The 22120-nt window shown below is 43.4% G+C and overlaps 1 protein-coding gene and 2 non-coding genes across 5 annotated transcripts in view; 1 reads left to right on the top strand and 2 right to left on the bottom strand.

The window, feature by feature from the left end:
• The window catches only part of LOC126412356 (tyrosine-protein phosphatase non-receptor type 9), a 796012-nt gene that overhangs the window by 500824 nt on the left and 273068 nt on the right, over positions 1 to 22120 (top strand). The window lies entirely within an intron of this gene.
• Positions 5744 to 5818, bottom strand: Trnat-ugu (transfer RNA threonine (anticodon UGU)). Its single transcript has one exon. It is a non-coding gene; the product is annotated as a tRNA-Thr (tRNA).
• Positions 12624 to 12707, bottom strand: Trnas-gga (transfer RNA serine (anticodon GGA)). The gene is given in 2 exon segments: positions 12624 to 12658; positions 12668 to 12707. It is a non-coding gene; the product is annotated as a tRNA-Ser (tRNA).

The raw sequence follows: 22120 nt of genomic DNA, 5'->3' as shown, positions 1-22120 counted from the left end.
CCCCCCCCTATCGGATTGCCACAGGCTACAGCGTGATTCATCACCCCAAATCACTCGTTTCCAGTCATCTACTATCCAATAGTGTCCCTTTTTACACCACATAAGGCGTCGCTTAGCAACGACTACAGCAATACGTGGCTTATGAGCAGCAGCTCGACCATTGTTGCTGTAGCCGGACTGCGGATAGCAATTTGGAGGTCTCGAGTTATTGCTTCTCATTTCATGTAATTTTTTACAGCCACCCTGAAGAGTGCTCCACGATCTCTGTACGTCAGCACACGAGGTGTGCCTGGTCTCGATTTACCTGTGGTGTTCCTTCGCGTTTTCACTTCACAGTCAGGCCACCAACAGTCGAATTGGGCAGTTTTAGCAGTGTTGAAAAGTCCGTGATGTTTCCATTACTCAGGTGACGTCCAACGACTAGTTAACGTTCGAAGTCATTGACCCTTCTGACCAACCTGTTTGATGTTTCTGATCTCTACTGACAACACAGTACTAAACACCCTCCTTTTATACTGACATGTCCGCCTCTCCTGACATGTAGTGGTCTATTCCGCGTTAGATAGGAGTGATCTGATATTTTTGATGTGATAGTGTATAGGGTGGAGTAACTTAGTACACAAAGCTGCCACCTGTGGCAAAAATCACAGCGCTGCTCGAAACACTTTTTGTAGTATTCTTTAGAAGTGGCTGACTGCTCGTCCCATGTTTTTTCTTGACTTCTTCAATGTTGTCAAATCGGTGCCCTTTCATGCCCCTTTTCATGTGTGGAAATAAGAAACAGTCGCACGGAGCCAGGTCAGGCGAGTAAGGTGTGTGGGCAGCGGAACCATGCCATTTTTAGCCAAAAACTGTCTAACGGAGTGATTGTGTGTGCAGGTGCGTTGTCGTGGTGGAAGAACCAGTCTCCTGTCTGCCACATATTGAGTCTTTTTTTGACGAACGTTGTTGCGCAATCTCCTTAAAACTTCGTAAAACAGTCTGTGAACACACGCTATCGAATTTTTTTAGATATTTTGTTCTATTTTGAAGTTACTTTTCTCACTAATCTCATTTCTGGTACTCTCCATTATTTCTACGGTTCATTCTGTGTCCGCAGCATGTGCATATTAGACTGTTCTTTCTACTCGTCAGGTACTGCAGTTCTTCTCCGCTTTCTCTGAGCATAGGAATGTCATCAGAGTGTCTTTGATTTCCTTGGACACTGAATTTCAATTCCACTCGTGAACTTTTCTTTTATTTCAGTTCCTTGCTTCTACAATGCGTAGATTGAACAGTTGGGGCGAAAGGCTGCATCCCCGTCTTACCCCATTTTTATCCAAATCCTTCTTTCTAGAGCTTCCATTCTTATTGTCCCCGCATGTTTCTTGCACACGTTACCTATCTTTTCCCATAGCTTACTCGTATTTTTCTCAGAATTTCAAACATATTGCACCATTTTACAGTAATGAAACTGGTAAAAAACTTTCTTCTGTCGATTCGTAGATAAATACGAATGTTACTGAAACGACAGTAATTTTTTAAACTTTATTTTGGAGGAGATACTCTTACTACAACTTTTTCTTTATTCCTCTTTCATCAGTAAAACTTTTGCTAAATATCTCAATTATTGGTTCAAATGGCTGTAAGCACTATGGGACGTAACATTTGAGGTCATCAGTCCCCTAGACTTAGAACTACTTAAACCTAACTAACCTAAGGACATCACACACATCCATGCCCGAGGCAGGAGTCGAACCTGCGACCAGAGCAGCAGCGCGGTTCCGGACTGAAGCGCCTACAGCCGCTCGGCCACAGCTCTCAGTTATTCGAATTTTTTCCGAGCTCTCTTCAACTTCGAATTACGGAGTGTACTGCATCAAGCAACTACCCTCCACATCTCCAAAACTGTTCTCATCACTCGTAGATGATGTTTTCATTTAGTTAAACTTGGAAAAGACAGGAGTACGTATTAATGAAATATATTTGAAACACTTTGGTTTTGTCGATGCCTTTCTCCTGTTTAACTGTATTTTAGCTAACAAAAACGAGCTGGCAAGTTTGAAAATAATCTTGAAAATTAAGTACAGGACGGCAAAAGTAGTGTATAACCGACACAGCAAAAAGAAAATACACAGGTTTGTTTTCGTGGCCATCCTCCGCAGCAAGCACAGAAATGCTTGTTTTGTAAATAAAACCGCCTTTTTTTGCTGCAGCTTAATTTATATTTCCCAGACGCTTCGCCTTTTCCTTGCTCTAAGGCACCTTCAATGGGATTTATAACGATACAGTTTTGTTATTTTTTGATTATCAGACAGTTCACGTCCAGTTTTTTATGTAAATAAGTAATTACTTGCAATTTGCTGTGATCTGCGTTATCTTTCATCTGGTCTGGAGGTCTCATTACCGTTTTATTTCCTAAACATAAGCGCAGTTTTGTATTCCGAACTTTTTCACACTGTTCACCATATTTCTCCTCCTTTTTGTGGTGTACTATTATTCTTTTGCCACTAGATATAGCCGTTTGTTCGAACACCGTGCCTTTTCAACGTAAGTTTTGTAACTTGGTTATGTCTCTCCTCCTCTTTGGTTTCTTTACCTACATGTTGCCAACCTAACGAAGTATATGCTCAAAACCAACTTCTGTTCGTGTGTGTGTGTGTGTGTGTGTGTGTGTGTGTGTGTGTGTGTGTGTGTGTGTGTGTGTGTGTAGTGTGGGGGGGGGGGGGGGGGGGAGTTGGTAGTGAGAGTTGAACATGATTGTAATAGCTGTTAGAGAGTGGTTGAAAGCTTTGGTGACAGCTAATTTGACTCTTGGCTTCAGTGTTCTGTAGAGGGTTTCATGGACAAGTGAGTGAAAAGGTGTTGGGTGGTATTATTATATTGGGCCGTGTTATTATTATTATATTAATCCATCACATAGGCTGACAAAAAAAGCGAAGCACTTAGAAGGGGAAGAGGAAATTAAGTGCAATTTCATGGGCTGAGTGGGTATGTGATGTTATTCCAGTTAATGCATTATCGAGTCAAATACACAAAGAACGTGGCAGTACGAATCCACTTACCTGCGTGACGTTGCTCCCCCCCCCCCCCTCTCCCTGGCTTCAAAACATGCACTAACTCGGTAGGGAAGGCTGTAATAAGGCCGTTGTATCCTCTGCTGAGGCAATCTGGCCCACAACTTGCTCTTGATATGCTGGATACCGGCACCGGGATGGTACTGACGTCCTAGCAGGTCCCGCACATGTTCTGTCGGAGACAGGTCTTGGGAACTCGCTTCTCACGGGAATACCAGAACATCACACAGAAAGTTCGTAGACACGTGTGTGGATGAGCATTGTCTTGTTGAAAAGAGGCACCACGATGTGGTTGCATGAGAGATAACACATGAGGACCCAGGATATCCGTGATGTGTCGTTGTGATGTCAGAGTTCCCTCAGTCACTATCAGTTGCTACGTGAAGTCATACCTGGTGGCTCGCCACACCGCGATGCCTGCTGTAATACTGCCGTGCCTCTCCGAAACATGAGAAGAGTGGGACCTATCTCAAGGACGCTGCCATACTCGCCAACGATGGTCATGCGAGGCGCTGCAGAATCGCTATTCATGGCTAAACTCAAGGCGACGCCATTCATCGGCAGTCCATGCTTCCTGTTCACGGCACCACTCCAAACGCAGCCGTTTGTGTTGTGTTAACAGCAGCCTACGCATGGGCGTTGATAAATATCAAGGGGGACAGCTGAAAATGTATGCTCGGACCGGGACTCCTACCTGGGGTTTTCTGTTTACATGGCAGACGCTCTATCCGACTGAGCCATCGAGAACACAGAGGATAGTGCGACTGCAGGGACTTATCTCTGGCACGCTCCCCGTGAGACCCACATTTCCAACTTACTGTCCACACACTACATTTGTAGTGCCCCTGCCCACTATACGCATTACATGTTCGAAAGAACAGCTACCATCTTCATATAGGTAATTTCTTAATTCGGCTGGTGCTACTCTCCTACTAATAGTGCGGGACGACAGAGAATGTTGCAGGGAGTCCATTACATATTCTCGAATGTCAGGCGCAGATGCGAATGGTTTATGACGTGCTTGGTGCCCAATACAGCGTCCCTCCCTTATAATAGAAAGATGTAATCGACCGAAACGTGGAAGATAAGTATGCCTCCTCTCACTTTCCCATGTAGTCCAACATCGAGTCATTGTTCCTTCCGAATGCCCCACATATATGGATGTTGCGCAATTCGACCAGCCCACCACTTGGGAACCCATTTCGAAGACCCTTCTGAACTCCGTCAGATGCTGCTATCGGTGTTTCACGCTAGTGCGTGGTGACTCCGTGTCGTCCACAGTGGTCACTCACCATCTCATGCTGTTCACGCCTGTTATATACCGTATTAGGGGTAGTAACAAGACTAAATACGAACAACAATGTCCTCTGGTGGCGCTTCCATGTGTCACATAGAACTGCAACTCTAATCGTGTACTTACCCGCCAATGTTAGGCATTTACAGAAGTATCATTGACATTTGACCATCTCTCTTTGATGTTTCACTTTTTTTTTGTCTCTCAGTGTGTGCCAAATCAACAGTGAAGTCATAGAACCATTGACTGCAGTTTTCTGGTTAGGGGAGCTGTATATGACGACAAGATAGACGGGAAAAGAAATAAACAAAACGTATAAAATGGCGTAGAGTACTTCTGATAAATTTAATAGGATATCCGAAACGAAACTTTAGATATATCTGAAAAAGAAAGTTTACTGTCATTCTAATGAAATTGCGAAAATTGTGCGGCCTTTGTTTCGCTATCCCGTGGTCACTCTTCGATTAGATCAGAGACTGCGAGTTTTTTAATTAGTCAGATATTTCTTACGAGAAAACGTTTCGACGCTTCAGCTTTTATATGTGGTTCGTTTCCTCACGAAGCTCCGCTTGATCCAAAACAAACCTACGTTTCGCACCAATACTTGTCCTCGCATGAAACAAACAGTGAGCAGTAGTTGTTTCGATCGACTCGGTATAAATATCGCGAATCCAAAGTCACAGGTATCTGCCGGCACATCAGTGAAAGAACGCCTAACGACTCTTCCGCAGCTCGTGGTCTAGTGGCTAGCGTTGCTGCCTCTGGATCACGGGGTCCCGGATTCGATACCCGGCCGGGTTGGGGATTTTCTCTGCCCGGGGACTGGGTGTTTGTGTTCTTCTCATCATTTCACCATAATTCATGAACGTGGCGAGATTGGACTGTGTAAAGATTGGGACTTCGTACGGGCGCTGATAACCGAGCAGTTGAGCGCCCCACACACCAATTATCATCATCGTCACTTAGAAGAGACTAAGGGACACCCGTCAATAGTAACGCCCGACGTTAAGTACAATGTGTCGAATTCTATACGGCGTACATCTGTTTTTTATCCTCACGCCTTTCCGCACATTGCATGTTTTGCGTCCTTCGTAATTTCGTCGACTAAGCGTTAAACCCTGATCTTCCTCCTTTTTTCCAGTACACTCTGTCATTGTGCTTCTCTTCGGGCATACATTTAGATCAACTGTACCTTATCAACAGGTTGTAAAGACTCGTTCTTTCATAGCTGTCCACTTCCTATTCTTCGCCTTCCTGTTATCCCCTAAGACACCGTCAAGTAACGACTGAAACAACGAGGCGTCTCACGATATCAAAATATTAGAATTATGTATTAATACCTTCAGCCGCTAACGGGCGGTGATATATGTCAACGGGGACAGGTGAAAATGTGTGCCCCGACTGGGACTCGAACCCGGGATCTCCTGCTTACATGGCAGACGCTCTATCCATCTGAGCCACCGAGGGCACGGAGGATAGTGCGACTGCAGGGACTATCTCGCGCACGCCTCCAGCGAGACCCACATTCTCACCTTATATGTCCACACACTACACATTCGTAGTGTCCCATAAGAGTTCGGGTAATATGTGTGCATTCGCACAGAAGAAGGAGGTCATGGCCGGTATTGCCAGAACTATATACTTATATGGATATATTTCAAAATATGGCTGTAGCTGCTCCTTTTGCAGAACACTGTACTTTTCAGTGATAGTCCAAGCAGCAGTTTATCTGCGAGTCTCACAGTTCGAATCATAGAATCCATTCTCATAAAACGAGAATGGAAAATGTATAAAAAGAGGTGTCACTCAGCCAATACATTATACTGAAATCCTATCTTGGGCAGAAATGGAGGGCTTTTACTTACAGTTGCCGTTGCCGATCGTTTCATCTGAGGAAGTGCTTCGGCTGCAATGGTCTCCTCGTTCAGACGACTTGAAAGACAGACAAAGAGGAAGGGGGGAAGGGGGATTTTAGAGGGATGGAGGTAATGCAAGTGTTGACACTGTGATCGCGCAGTAACTGTTCCCTGATAGGAAAAAAAATTACATATTTCGTTCTGGGTGCAGTTTTATAGACGTACAGCTGCTATTGGATAACAGCTGTATTTCGATAAAACGTTCAGCTGTTTTGTTGAGGTATTTAATTCGCATGATCAGTTTCGAAATCATACAGTTTCATCTTCAGACGGGCTACAAACAAAACATACGGGGGCGTGCTGAAAAGTAATGCACCCGAATTTTGTACATGAAAACTCTTAAAGCTTTTTAAATAAAACAAACTGTATTAACATTCTACTTATTTATCCTTCATGTCTACATATTTATTTCTCAACATTGTCAACGTGGCAACGAACACATTTCTCCCAACAAGAGACCAGTTTGTTGATACCGTCACTTTAGAATGTGTGTTGACGGAACCACAATCTCACCTCTGCTTGCACCGCTTCATCACTGTCCAAGTGGATTTCTCGAATGAGTTCTTTAAGTTGTGGAAACAGATGCAAATCGGATTGGGCCATGTCGGTACTGTATGGAGGTCTATTCATGATTGTGAGCCCAAAGACCGGACTGTTGCAGGTGTTACAGCGCTTGTGTGTGGTCTGTCATGGTCATGCTCAAGGAGAGGATGCTCCATGTGTGGACGAACTCATCGAACTTGAAACTCAGTTACAGCACACCGTTCACAACGATGTGTCTTTCGAAGCGGCTGTCACCAGTTCCCGTCGTGTGCCTATCTCTTCATCTAGGAGTAACACTTGCAACCTAAGTGCTTAATTGTTTGCTGGTTTATTCCAATATCTGTCTTCTTCTAGTACCATGGAAGATATTACGTGATGTCTTAACAGATGACCTATCATCCTGTCTCTCCTCCTTGTCAGTCATTTCCACATATCCCTTTCCTTGCCGATTCTCCTGAGAATCTCCTCATACCGTACTTTATCAGTCCACATAAGGTTAAACATTCGTCTGTATCTCCGCATCTCAAATCCTTCGATTCTCTTCTGTTCCGTATTTCCCACATATTCTGTGCTCCAAATGTACATTCTCAGAGATTTCTTCCTCAAATTAAGGCCCATGTTTGATACTAGTTGACTGATGACCATAGATGTTAAGTCCCATAGTGCTCAGAGCCATTTGATACTAGTTGACTTCTGTTGACCAGGAATGCCCTTTTTTGCCAATGCTAGTTTGCTTTTGATGTCCACTTTGCTCCGTCCGTCTTAGGTTATGTTGCTGCCTATATATCAGTATTCCCTAACTCCATCTACTTCGTGACCATAAATCCTGATGTTAAGTTTCTCGCTGTTCTCATTTCTGCTACTTCTCATTACTTTAGTCTTTCTTCCATTTACTCTCAATCGATATTCTGTACTCATAAGATTGTTCATTCCATTCAGTATACACTCTAATTCTTCTTCACTTTCACTGAGCATAGCAAAGTGAGCAGCGAATGTTATCATTGACATGCTTTCACCTTTAATTTTAGTTCCACTCTTGAACCTTTCTTTTACTTCCATCATTGCTTCTTCGATATATAGATTGAACAATAAGGCCCGAAAGACTATACCCCTGTCTTAGACCCCTTTTAATATGAGCCCTTCGTCATGTTCTTCCACTCTTACTGCTCCTTCTTGTCTGTTGTACATGTTGTATATTACCGGTCTCTCCCTATATCGTATAGCTTACCCCTATTTTCCTCAGACTTTCGAACATCTTGCACCATTTGTCTTTGTCGAACGCTCTGTCCAGGTCGACAAATCCTACGAACGTGTCTTAATTATTCTTTAGTCTAGTTTCCACTATTAGCCGCAAAGTCAGAACAGCCGCTACAGTGCCTTTACCTTTCCTTACCTGATCGTCATCTAACACATCCTCAATTTTCTATTCTGTTCTTCTGTACGTCACGCTTGTCAGCGGCTTGGTTGCATGAGCGGTTAAGCTGATTGTGCAATAATTCTCTCACTTGTCAGCTCTTGCAGTGTTCGGAATTGTGTGGATGATGTTTTTCTGAAAGTCTGATGGTACGTCAGCAGACTTATACATTCTACACACTAACGTGAATAGCCGTTTTGTTGTCACATCCACCAATGATTTGAGAAATCCTGATGGAATATTATCTATCCCTTCTACCTGATTTGATCTTAAGTCTTCCAAAGCTCTTTTAAATTCTTATTCTAATACTGGATGCCGTATCTCTTCTACATCAACTCCTGTTTCTTCTTATATCACATCAGACAAATCTTCGACTCTGCGGCTGATCCCGGCGGAGGTTCGAGTCCTCCCTCGAGCATGGGTGTGTGTGTTTTTCCTTAGGATAATTTAGGTTAAGTAGTGTGTAAGCTTAGGGACTGATGACCTTAGCAGTTAAGTCCCATGAGATTTCACACACATTTAAACATTTTTGAACAAATCTTACCCCGCGTAGATGCCTTCAGTGTACTCTTTCGACCCATCCGCTCTCTCTTCTGCATTTAACAGTGGAATTCCAATTGACTCTTAATGTTACCACATTTTCTTTTAACTTCACCGAAGGCTGTTTTGACTTTTCTATATACTGAGTCGGTCCTTCCGACAATCATTTCTTTCTCGATTACTTCACATTTTTTCAAACAACCTTTCCGCCTTAGATTCTCTGAACTTCGTGTTTATTTCATTTTTAAGCGACTGGTATTTCTGTATTCCTGAGTTTCTCTGAACATTTTTGTACTTTCTACTTTCATCGGTCAAATATTTCTTGTGTTGCTTATGGTTTCTTCGTAGTTATCTTCTTTGTACCAATGGTTTTATTTCCAGCTTCTGCTACTGCCCTTTTTAGATATGTCCATTCCTCTTCAGTGAACTGTCTATTCCTTATCGCAATATCTGTAGCCTTAGAGAACTTCAAGCCTATCTCTTAATTCCTTAGTAATTCCGTAACCCACTTCTTTGCCTACTGATTCGTCCTGCCTAGTCTCTTAAACTTCAGTCTGCTCTTCATCGTCTCTAAATTGTGATCTGAATCTGTATCTGCTCATGGGTACGCCTTACAGTAAATGATTTCGGAATCCTTGTCTGACTATAATGTAATCTAACTAAAATCTTCCCGTATCTGCCGGCCTTTTCAAGTATACGTGCTTCTCTTGTGATTCTAGAACAAAGTATCCGCTATTACTAGCTGAAATTTATTGCAAAAATCAATTAGTCTTTCTCCCCTCTCATTCCGACTACCGAGCGCATATTCTCCCGCAACGCTTTCCTCTCCTCAGTCCCCTACAACGGCATTCCCATGCCCCATGATTATTAGATTTTCCTCTCCCTTTACGTACTGAATTACCCGTTCAGTGTCACTTACTTTCTTTATCTCTTCATCTTCAGCTTGCGACGTTGGCATGTATATTTGAAGTCCCGTTGTCGGTGCTGGTTTGCTGTCGGTTCTGATAAAATCAACCCTATCACTAAACTGTTCACAGTAATTCACTATCTGCCCTACCTTCCTATTCATAAAGATTTCTGCACCTGTTCAACCATTTCCTGCTGCTGTTGATATTACCCTACACTCGTCTGACCAGAAATCGTCTTCTTCCCATTTCACTTTACTGACCCCCACTGTATCTAGATTGAGCCTTAACGTGTCCCTGTTGAGGTTTACTAGCTTCCCTACCACGTTCAAGTTTCTGACATTCCACGCCCCGACACCTAGAACGTTATCCTCTAGTTGGTTACCCAATCTTTTTCTCATGTTCACCTTGCTTTTGGCAGGCCACAACCGGAGATCAGTATTCATTGCCAGTGGAGAGACCATTATGACGTTTTTTCGGTTCGAGGCCACATTTCCTGCGGATACACATTATGCGTCTTTAATGCAGTGGTTTCCACTGTCTTCTGCATCCTCATGCCGCTAGTCGTTGCTGATTCCTCCGCCTTTCAGGGGCAGTTTCCCCACCCCAAGAGCAGGAGGGTGCCCTGAACCTCTTTGATCAGACCGTTGGTAGACTGAGGGTGACTTCTTATGCCGGAAGTCTTTGGCCGCTATTGCTGAAGACTTTTATTCAATATTTAAGCGGTGGCGGGATTCGAACCCGGGACCGAGGACGTTTTGATTACTAATCGAAGACGCTAGACCTAGATCATGGGTGTGTTACAAGCAATAGGTACGAGCCCTCAAGCGGGAGAGGGCTTCAAATCTGTATGTAGATATGAAGAACAAACATGCAGAATCTTAATAACGTTTGATTTATTTAAAAAGCTTTAAGATTTATCACATAAAAAATTCAGAGGCATTAGTTTTCAGGACGCCCTCGTACAACAATACTAAATACAACCTCATTACAATGCTTCATTGTACACTCTCATCCCAAATACTTGTGTACATAGTCAAAAATTACAAAATAATTATTATTTATTTTTAAGAAAATGAACCAAAACATCATGTGAGTGGGAGGAGGGGTTTGTACAACACAAGGAAGGTTGCAAGTAGACACAACTTACACCGGAATGTAGCCTGATGAGGTTTCTCTTGTGATGTGAGCTGTCAAGAAATCCATCAACTCCTTTGGTGTGTCAACGACAACATAGTCAGAACCCAAGTCTCTTATCATATCCACTGATGAGCCAAAACATTATGACCATCTGCTTAATCGCTTGTTTGTCCGTCTCTGGGACGAAATACATAACTGAGTCTGCGTATCAGGGAAACCATCGTTTGTTGGTAGACTTGTGGAGGTATGTGGCATTAGATGTTTACGAATAAGTCATGTAATTCGTTTAAAGAATGAGCCGCGGTGATGGCGGCCGATAGCGCCCCAGATGGGTTCCATAGGATTTACTTCAGCCGAATATGACGGCCGAGACATCAACGTGAGTTCACTGTAATGATCCTCAAACCATTGTAGCACGGTTCTGGGTCGGAGACACAGACAATTATATTGCTGAAAGATGGCATCGCCGTCGGGGAAGTCATGAAGCATCAAAGAGCTGCAGGTGATTCGCAGCCCTCAACGTGTCTTCGGTTACTACCACAGGTCCCATGCAAGCGGAGGAGAATGTCTCCCACAACATAATACTGCTTCCACCAGCCAGCGTCCGCGGCGCGCTACACGTTTCGAGCCGCCGTTCACCTCGATGACGGCGTTTGTTGAGACGACCGCCGACCAAGTGTAGCAAAAATGTGCTTCACCTGAAGAGATGACATTGATGGGCGGTCGAATCCCGGTTTCCCCGTGCCCACTGCAGTGGTAACTGCCGATGTCGTTGGATCAACATGTGAACACTTAGGGGTGGCCTGCTGCCGAACTCCATGTTAAACAACATACGATGAGCGGTTTGCTCCGAAACACTTATGAATGCACCAGCATCGTGCTCTTTGTGCAGAGATGTCACAGATCATCATCTATCTTACTTTACGGAGCAGACAAGCCTACGAACCCCACGTTCTGTGAGTGTTGTGGACGTCCAAGCCTAGTGCTGATTTCACTGTCCTTCTGCCTCTTTCCGTAGATGCTCACGGCAGTCCTATGTGAACATTGGAACAGTTTCACCGTTTTTGAGGTACTCGTCCGTAGGCTGTGCGTGATAATAATCGTCCCTTTGATCAAAGTCGCTTATTTCAACGCATTTTGCCCCCATTTGCAGCCCGTATCTTCGCTAGGGTGATCCCTCGTTCGTGTCTGCTCCGCTTACATACTTCTATGGCCGCAACGACACCAGGCGGATCCAACGTCGCCGTGGGCAGCGGCCATAATGTTTTGGCTTTACAGTACATAGAATCAGAAGTCCCCATTATCTAATATCTGTATAGTAACATTCATTTATTCCTGTCATGGAAGGAAAACGGAAATGTGTGGTTAACATAGTGGCGTAAAATATACCATCAAACAGTGTTTTCCACAGGTATCTTGCGAAATTTACCTCACTATGCCCGCTGAGAGTGCCGTAGACATCAGTGCTCCGCTTGAAGCCGTGCTCCTTAACTTCAGCGAGGCATTGAGTACAGTTCCACACTGTTGTTTAGTGAACGAAATACTGGCTTAACGAGAATCGGATTAGATTTGTGACCGGATTCAGGACTTCTTGCAGCTAAAACTCAACAAGTCGCTCTTAGTGGAACAAAATGGACAGATTTAAAAGTTATTTCAAGTGTAGCACCAAGAGGTGTGATAACAGCGCTACTGTTTGCAATCAAAAATTGGTTGAAATGGCTCTGAGCACTATGGGACTTAACTTCTGAGGTCATCAGTCCCCTATAACATAGAACCACTTAAACCTGACTAACCTTAGAACATCACACACATCCATGCCCGAGGCAGGATTCGAACCTGCGACCGCAGCGGTCGCGCGGTTCCAGACTGTAGCGCCTAGAACCGCTCGGCCACCCAGGCCGGCTGTTTGCAATCTGTGCTACTGATATAGTGGCCCGTGGTCTAGGGGTAGCGTCTTTGATTCATAATCAAAACGTCTTCGATCCCGGGTTCGATCCCCGCCACTGCCTAAATTTTGATAAATAATCAGCATTGGCGGCCGATGACTTCCGGCATAAGAAGTCAGCCTCATTCTGCCAACGGCCTTGTTAAAGAGGGCGGAGGAGCAGATAGAGGTTCAGGGCACTCCCTTGTCTTAGGGGTGGGAAATTGCCCCTAAAGGCGGAAGAATCAGCAATGATTAACGACATGAGGATGCAGAAGGCAATGGAGACCACTGCGTTAAAGACACGTAACGTGTATCCACAGGACATGTGGCCTGTAATTGAAAAAGTGTCATGATGATCTCTCCATTGGCAAAAGATTCCTTAATAGTCCCCCATTCGGATCTCCGGGAGGGGACTGCCAAGGGGGAGGTTACCATGAGAAAAAGATTGAATAATCAACGAAAGGATAACGTTCTATGAGTCGGGACGTGGAATGTCAGAAGCTTGAACGTGGTAGGGAAACTAGAAAATCTGGAAAGGGAAATGCAAAGGCTCAATCTAGATATAGTAGGGGTCAGTGAAGTGAAGTGGAAGGAAGACAAGGATTTCTGGTCAGATGAGTATCCGGTAATACCAACAGCAGCAGAAAATGGTATAACAGGTGTAGGATTCGTTATGAATAGGAAGGTAGGGCAGAGGGTGTGTTACTGTGAACAGTTCAGTGACCGGGTTGTTCTAATCAGAATCGACAGCAGACCAACACCGACAACGATAGTTCAGGTATACATGCCGACTTCGCAAGCCGATGATGAACAGATAGAGAAAGTGTATGAGGATATTGAAAGGTTAATGCAGTATGTAAAGGGGGACGAAAATCTAATAGTCATGGGCGACTGGAATGCAGTTGTAGGGGAAGGAGTAGAAGAAAAGGTTACAGGAGAATATGGGCTTGGGACTAGGAATGAAAGAGGAGAAAGACTAATTGAGTTGTATAACAAGTTTCAGCTAGTAATAGCGAATACCCTGTTCAATAATCACAATAGGAGGAGGTATAATTGGAAAAGGCCGGGAGATACGGGAAGATTTCAATTTGATTACATCATGGTCAGACAGAGATTCCGAAATCAGATACTGGATTGTAAGGCGTACCCAGGAGCAGATATAGACTCAGATCACAATATAGTAGTGATGAAGAGTAGGCTGAAGTTCAAGACATTAGTCAGGAAGAATCAATACGCAGAGAAGTGGGATACGGAAGTACTAAGGAATGACGAGATACGTTTGAAGTTCTCTAACGCTATAGATACAGCAATAAGGAATAGTGCAGTAGGCAGTACAGTTGAAGAGGAATGGACATCTCTAAAAAGGGCCATCACAGAAGTTGGGAAGGAAAACATAGGTATAAAGAAGGTAGCTGCGAAGAAACCATGGGTAAGAGAAGAAATACTTCAGTTGATTGATGAAAGGAGGAAGTACAAACATGTTCCGGGAAAATCAGGAATACAGAAGTACAAGTCGCTGAGGAATGAAATAAATAGGAAGTGCAAGGAAGCTAAGACGAAATGGCTGCAGGAAAAATTTGAAGACATCGAAAAAGATATGATTGTCGGAAGGACAGACTCAGCATACAGGAAAGTCAAAACAACCTTTGGTGACATTAAAGGCAACGGTGGTAACATTAAGAGTGCAACGGGAATTCCACTGTTAAATGCAGAGGAGAGAGCAGATAGGTGGAAAGAATACATTGAAAGCCTCTATGAGGGTGAAGGTTTGTCTGATGTGATATAAGAAGAAACAGGAGTCGATTTAGAAGAGATAGGGGATCCAGTATTAAAATCGGAATTTAAAAGAGCTTTGGAGAACTTACGGTCAAATAAGGCAGAAGGGATAGATAACATTCTATCAGAATTTCTAAAATCATTGGGGGAAGTGGCAACAAAACGACTATTCACGTTGGTGTGTAGAATATATGAGTCTGGCGATATACCATCTGACTTTCGGAAAAGCATCATCCACACAATTCCGAAGACGTCAAGAGCTGACAAGTGCGAGAATTATCGCACAATCAACTTAACAGCTCATGCATCGAAGCTGCTTACAAGAATAATATACAGAAGAATGGAAAAGAAAATTGAGAATGCGCTAGGTGACGATCAGTTTGGCTTTAGGAAAAGTAAAGGGACGAGAGAGGCAATTCTGACGTTACGGCTAATAATGGAAGCAAGGCTAAAGAAAAGTCAAGACACTTTCATAGGATTTGTCGACCTGGAAAAAGCGTTCGACAATATAAAATGGTGCAAGCTGTTCGAGATTCTGAAAAAAGTAGGGGTAAGCTATAGGGAGAGACGGGTCATATACAATATGTACCACAACCAAGAGGGAATAATAAGAGTGGACGATCAAGAACGAAGTGTTCGTATTAAGAAGGGTGTAAGACAAGGCTGTAGCCTTTCGCCCCTACTCTTCAATCTGTACATCAAGGTAGCAATGATGGAAATAAAAGAAAGGTTCAGGAGTGGAATTAAAATACAAGGTGAAAGGATATCAATGATACGATTCGCTGATGACATTGTTATCCTGAGTGAAAGTAAAGAAGAATTAAATGATCTGCTGAACGGAATGAACAGTCTAATGAGTACACAGTATGGTTTGAGAGTAAATCGGAGAAAGACGAAGGTAATGAAAAGTAGTAGAAATGAGAACAGCGAGAAACTTAACATCAGGATTGATGGTCACGAAGTCAATGAAGTTAAGGAATTCTGCTACCTAGGCAGTAAAATAACCAATGACGGACGGAGCAAGGAGGACATCAAAAGCAGACTAGCTGTGGCAAAAAAGGCATTTCTGGCCAAGAGAAGTCTACTAATATCAAATACCGGCCTTAATTTGAGGAAGAAATTTCTGAGGATGTACGTCTGGAGTACAGCATTGTATGGTAGTGAAACATGGACTGTGGGAAAACCGGAACAGAAGAGAATCGAAGCATTTGAGATGTGGTGCTATAGACGAATGTTGAAAATTGGGTGGACTGATAAGGTAAGGAATGAGGAGGTTCTACGCAGAGTCGGAGAGGAAAGGAATATGTGGAAAACACTGATAAGGAGAAGGGACAGGATGATGGGACATCTGCTAAGACATGAGGGAATGACTTCCATGGAACTAGAGGGAGCTGTAGAGGGAAAGAACTGTTGAGGAAGACAGAGATTGGAATCCGTCAAGCAAATAATTGAGGACGTTGGTTGCAAGTGCTACTCTGAGATGAAGAGGTTAGCACAGGAAAGGAATTCGTGGCGGGCCGCATCAAACCAGTCAGTAGACTGATGAAAAAAAAAAAAAAAAGATATAGTGGGGTGGGTGACATCGGAAGGTACATAAGGCTGGTCGAGTGTGATGCAGCTGTGTATAAGGAAGTAGGAACGTCAGAAGACTTGTAAATTGCAGGAAGATATGCAGAGGATTGATTATTGGTGGAGGGACAGGGGACAGGCAGTTGATTCTGAACTTTAGGAAGGGTAACGTTGTGCACATCGAAGAAATTCACTTGTATACGATTAGTCTGCTGGTGACAAATAAATGGAAACATTAACTACCGTAAATTACGTAGGGATAAAGTATACGGAACGGCCTGAAGGGAATGGTCACATAAAACATGTAGTAGGAAAAGTAGATGCCATCCTGAGATTCATAGGAGGAATCTTAACGAAATGTAACTCATCCACAATGGAAGTGGCTTAAAAGGTGCTTATTGAAGCGGTGCTTGAGTATTCTTCATCAGTCTGGGACCCTAAGCAGGTAGGATTAATAGAAGAGATGGAGAAGATATAACGAGAACGAGAGCGTTTCGTCATAGGATCGTTTACACCGTGCGAGAGCTGTACCGTGAGGCTCAACAAACCCCAGTGGCAGACGCTGCAAGAGAGGCGTTATACATCAAGGGAAGTTACTCCATTGATAATCGGAGAGAGTACGTTCCGAGACGCGTCGGGGAACATATTACTTCCTCCCATGCACGTCTCGCGAATCGATGATGACGGGAAAATCCGAGAAATTATAATTCAACAGATATTTATGGACTATCATTTTTCTCAAGCGCCATTGGGGGATGGAGCAAGGAAGGGGGGAACAGATAGTGATATCATGGTATCATGTTATTTAATACTTTTAAAACATCTAAACACATAATAAACAAAAGATAAACTGTGGTTTTCAAACAGGGCACAAAGTCAGTGACTTTACAAATACTAATTTAACAGTGATCTTTCACTAACGTCATGAGCTCCGGCCGTGTTGTTTCAGTTAACAACCGCTCGGTAGAAAATCTTTTCTTCTCCTCCATGAGGAATATATGAGAGTACTTGCTGAATGTCCACAACTTTTTTGGTTTTGACGGGCACACTGCTGTCTGGATGAGCTAAGGTATTGGGGAAAGCTATAACATTCATGTTATTAGGCCGTGAAAGCTTCAATGTATCAAATACAGAGCTACGGATGTAAACTGAAGTCGCAACATATCTTTTCAGATCTGAAGAGTGCCTAAATTAAAGTCAGAAGGCTTAAATGTAACTTGTTCAGATCGGGGCACAGTACGTTTCATTGTTTCCATTCGTGGGGTTGTTTCCTTATAGTACTTTAGTTACTAGGTATTAACATTCAATGTATAACCTGACTCGATACTTTTTCACAGTTTCTTACTACTGCTTATGTACTGTTGTCCTTGTACATGATCTTATTTTATTATATTCCTTAAAAATAAGGTTTCAGTCCTCTTACCCTTACCTATAAGAGTCTAAGGGCATGAAAGGGAAGCAGTGGTTGGGAAGGGAGTGAGACACGGTTGTAGCCTCTCCCCGATGTTATTCAATCTGTATATTGAACAAGCAGTAAAGGAAACAAAAGAAGAATTCGGAGTAGGTATTAAAATCCATGGAGAAGAAATAAAAACTTTGAGGTTCGCCGATGACAATATAATTCTGTCAGAGGCAGCAAAGGACTTGGAAGAGCAGTTGAACGGAATGGACAGTGTCTTGAAAGGAGGATGTAAGATGAACATCAACAAAAGCAAAACGAGGATAATGGAATGTAGTCGAATTAAGTCGGGTGATGCTGAGGGAATTAGATTAGGAAATGAAACGCTTAAAGTAGCAAAGGAGTTTTGCTATTTGGGGAGCAAAATAACTGATGATGGTCGAAGTAGAGAGGATATAAAATGTAGACGGGCGATGGCAAGGAAAGCGTTTCCGAAGAAGAGAAATTTGTTAACATCGAGTATAGATTTAAATGTCAGGAAGTCATTTCTGAAAATTTGTATGGAGTGTAGCCATGTATGGAAGTGAAACATGGACGATAAATAGTTTGGACAAGAAGAGAATAGAAGCTTTCGAAATGTGGTGCTACAGAAGAATGCTGAAGATTAGATGGGTAGATCACATAACTAATGACGAGGTACTGAAGAGAATTGGGGAGAAGAGAAATTTGTGGCACAACTTGACTAGAAGAAGGGATTGGTTGGTAGGACATGTTCTGAGGCATCAAGGGATCACCAATTTAGTACTGGAGGGCAGCGTGGAGGGGAAAAAATCGTTGAGGAAGAGCAAGAGATGAATATACTAAGCAGATTGAGAAGGATGTAGGTTGTAGTAGGTACTGGGAGATGAAGAAGCTTACACGGGATAGAGTAGCATGGGGAGCCGCATCAAACCAGTCTCAGGACTAAAGACCACAACAACAACCCTTACTCTTTTTAAATTTTTTTAATTGTTTCATTAACAATTTATCTTAAGTCAACTATCTTAAAATTCTAAAAGAATCATGAATGATAAAAAACAAGAAAGTTGCAGCTTCTTCTTTGTTATTTTGTGGTGTGATATTAGTCTATTATTTCCATGCGTAACTGCTTTCATTGTCTTCACACCCAGAGTTCACTGCCAAAACAACTTAAGTCCTATTGATACGACATGAAAAGGTTGAAGCTCTGGTGTTCCGTCAAGGATTGGTGGGACTAAAGTTCGTTTAATACTAACGTATGTAGTTTCGTGTCAATATCCCGACACCATATTTCACTAAAAAAAGGGTAAAACGGGACTTAAACCCCTTTAACAAGGCCATGATTCGTGTGTCACATAATCACTTTTGGACGATTCTTACAGCTTTAGTCTAACTGCAGTAAGTTTTCATTTCGCTGTAAAAACGATGAGCGGAGTGGAGGTGGGGGGAGATCCTCGCGTCCGTCGGCCGTCGTAATTTAATATATTATTTGTTGGTCACGTGGATTGTTGCCGGCTTACGTGGTGGGCCTTAATCAAAATATTTCATTCAATTTTTATTTGAAATTAAATGCTTTTGCGAAGTTTTCCTTTTTAACAATATTAATCTTAAATTATTTGTTACGTTCATGAATGTTAGACTCGCTGAATCTTAAAGCATGAACATATAAGTTGAATAATGGAATAAACTTTTCATATTAATTTCCTCGGCTAGTCAGCTCTCTTTAAAGCAAAAAAATCTTTAGTTATTAATTACAATTGCGGCCCACACACGCGCGAGAGTATTTCTTCTTACCTCCGTTAACCATTGCATTGTAGTCGGAGTCCTGGCTCTGGCTCTCGGCTGTTGTACTGAAAATAAGAATCTTAAAGCTACGTATTTTCTGCAACGTCGGGCGGGTGTGGAGAAAAATGTATATTACGTTAATAGCGGGCGAGTTTTTCGCTTCCGCTAAATTTTATAAGTTAACATCGCCACGTAATGGCGTCGTTGGCTGCATCGGCCGCTGCGATTGTTGAACTGTAAATTACTCGAATGCAGGTTAATTCAAAGGAAGGCGGACATGAAATCGGGATCACCTCTTACAAATTATAAGTGAACAATAATATTAAATCAATATATTATCTGCTAAATTAGTACAAATTTGCTTACATTTGCCAGCAGTCGCAAGATGTCCGTCTACACGCAACCAAGACAAGAGAAGAAGTGAAGACGACTAAAAAATTAACAAAAGAGTGTATCTTGTCGTCTCTTTAGATCATTTTGTTATATTTCTTTGCCCTCGAAACTTACACAGAGAAATTATTATAATACGGGTACAGGAGAAAAATGTATATTATTCAATTTTTAATTGTCTCTTCTTTATAAATACTGTTTTTTAAGTCTTTTCGTATTATTTCACTGGGGACGCTATGAGATATGAGAACCAAAGTAATGTTGCAGATTGTTGCTACTTTCGGGGCACCGATTACCATCTTGTTCATTATCAGTTGTGAGCTCATGCGTGCTCTTAATGACTTCTTTTTTTAAAAATACACTCTTTCTCGGTGCCCTTTAATGTGTACAAATTTCGAACAGCGCCACATTGCCATGTAGGTTGCCGAGGGCAGTTTCAGATGGAATCCTTCCAGCCGAACAGAGGCGGTCCTGCGGCGGCTGTCAGTGTTTTTGACACGCAAGGTAGCCGGCGAGTAGCCGCGCGGCCGCAGCTGCGAAGCACCGTCCCGTCCACTCGCAGTTAATTTCCGGTTCTCCAATGAGGTCGCGCTTCCCCGCCGACCCTCGCGTCGCCTCGCGTCCTGAGTCACCGTCTTTCGCACCGCTGGGCGCAGGGAGGACGCACCTCAAGGGAGTCCCGCCGGCGGAAGAAACAGGGGGCGAAGTAATAAAGCCCTTCACTGCCTTACACTCCAGCTGAAGCAGGATTACCAGCGAACAGCCTTCATCTGGCTTGTGCACCATGCTGTTCTCAATATCTTCCAACTGTCTCTCTCTCTCTCTCTCTCTCTCTCTCTCTCTCTCTCTCTCTTTCTCTCTCTCCCCCCTCTCCCCCTCTCCCTCTCTCTCCCCCCCTCCGGTCTACTCTCTCTCTCTCTCTCTCTCTCTCTCTCTCTCTCTCTCTCTCTCTCTCTCTCTCTCTGCCGCGGGGGATTAGCCGAGCGGTCTAAGGCGCTGCAGCCATGGACTGTGCGGCTGGTACCGGCGGAGGTTCGAGTCCTCCCTCGGGCATGGGTGTGTGTGTTTGTCTTTAGGATAATTTAGGTTAAGTAGTGTGTAAGCTTAGGGACTGATGACCTTAGCAGTTAAGTTCCATAAGATTTCACACACACACGCACACTCTCTCTCTCTCTCTCTCTCTCTCTCCCCCTCCCATCTCCCATCCGGTCTACTCTCTCTCTCTCCCCCCCCTCCGACCCGGTCTACTTTCTCTCTCTCTCTCTCTCTCTCTCTCTTTCTCTCTCTCTCTCTCCCCCCCCCCTCCGGTCTACTCTCTCTGTCTCTCTCTCCCCCCTCCCCCCCCGTCCGGTCTACTCTCTCTCTCTCTCTCTCTCTGTGTCTCTCTCTCTCCCCCCCCCCCCCCCACCCCCCGGTCTACTCCCACCCTTCCGCACCGTCCACTTTTTCCCCACTTTCCCACTTTCCGTTGGATACAATTCTTCCTTGGCTTCTCAATGTGTTCCTTGAATCTACACGATTATCTACGAGGGCTATCCACAAAGTACATTACGTTTTGGAATTAAAAATAAATAAAGTATTGGAATTTTTTTTTATTATATACAGATGAAAGCCACACTTGGATACTACTTTTCTACATAGTTGCCATTTAAATTAAGGCACTTATCGTAGCGATGGACGAGCTTGGAAATTCCTTCGTCGTAAAATTCTAAAATTCGGCCGCCTGCGCCTTCAACCACGTGGTTACCTCTTCTTGAAGCTGTGCGTCGTCATCAAAACACTGCATAGCCAACCACTTCTTCATTGCTGGAAATAAGTGGAAGTCGCTCGGTGCCAGGTCGGGACTGTACGGCGGATGAGGAAACAACTCCCACTTAAAAGATTCGAGAACTCCACGAGTGGCATTTGCCGTGTGGGCCCGGGCGTTGCCGTGAATCAGCAAGACCTTTGAGCCCAACTTTCCCCTGCGCTTGTTTTGTATTGCTCTTCTGAGGTTGTGCAGAGTTTGGCAATACCCTTGAGAGTTTATTGTAGTGCCTCTTTCCAGGAAATCCACAAAAATCACACCTTTTCTGTCCCAAAAGAAGAGGTAACCACGTGGTTGAAGGCGCAGGCCGAATTTTACGACGAAGGAATTTCCAAGCTCGTCCATCGCTACGATAAGTACCTTAATTTAAATGGCAACTATGTAGAAAAGTAGTATTTAAGTGTGGCTTTCATCTGTATATAATAAAAAAAATTTCCAATACTTTATTTATTTTTAATTCCAAAACGTAATGTACTTTGTGGATAGCCCTCGTATTACGAGGATCACTCCAAAAGAAATGCGCACTATTTTTGTAAAAATACAGTTTTCATTCTGCATGTGTGAAAGTTTTATAGTGTGTAGATACATCCTTCCCGCTTGTTTTCAAACTTAGTTCAACCTGTTCCCGTGAGTGGCGTCGT

Source organism: Schistocerca serialis, chromosome 7 (assembly GCF_023864345.2).
Source record: "Schistocerca serialis cubense isolate TAMUIC-IGC-003099 chromosome 7, iqSchSeri2.2, whole genome shotgun sequence".
In the NCBI taxonomy this organism is placed as follows: Eukaryota; Metazoa; Arthropoda; class Insecta; order Orthoptera; family Acrididae; genus Schistocerca; species Schistocerca serialis.
This window is presented reverse-complemented; position numbering and strand designations above follow the sequence as displayed.